Here is a 407-nt window from a genome sequence, read left to right on the forward strand (position 1 = left end):
TGCGAAGTTGTGTTTATGCCATGGTATTGAACACCAAGTTTTTGGGGTCATCACCGGGGATTAATTGATTTGTGAAAAGTATTGATCACAATTTCGCATACCATGTTTTTGGCGCCGTTGCCGGGGATTGTTGAGTTTGGACAACTGACGGTTCATCTTGTTGCTTAGATTAGGTATTTTTTTTTTTCGGAATTCTTGAAGATGAATTCTAGAGTTTCATGATAAATTGTTGAAGTCTGGCTGGCTGAGAGGCCATGTCTAATTTCAATGGACCGAGGTTTCAACTTATCATCACAAGAGCTTGTTGATTTCTATCAATCTTGCTTTTGGAGCAGTGATCTGCTAAGGCTTGGCTGGCCATTGGCCATGTCTAGTGTTTTGGACCGAAGCTTTCCTTGAAAGCTTGG

This window comes from Arachis duranensis, chromosome 6, assembly GCF_000817695.3.
Source record: "Arachis duranensis cultivar V14167 chromosome 6, aradu.V14167.gnm2.J7QH, whole genome shotgun sequence".
Taxonomy (NCBI): Eukaryota; Viridiplantae; Streptophyta; class Magnoliopsida; order Fabales; family Fabaceae; genus Arachis; species Arachis duranensis.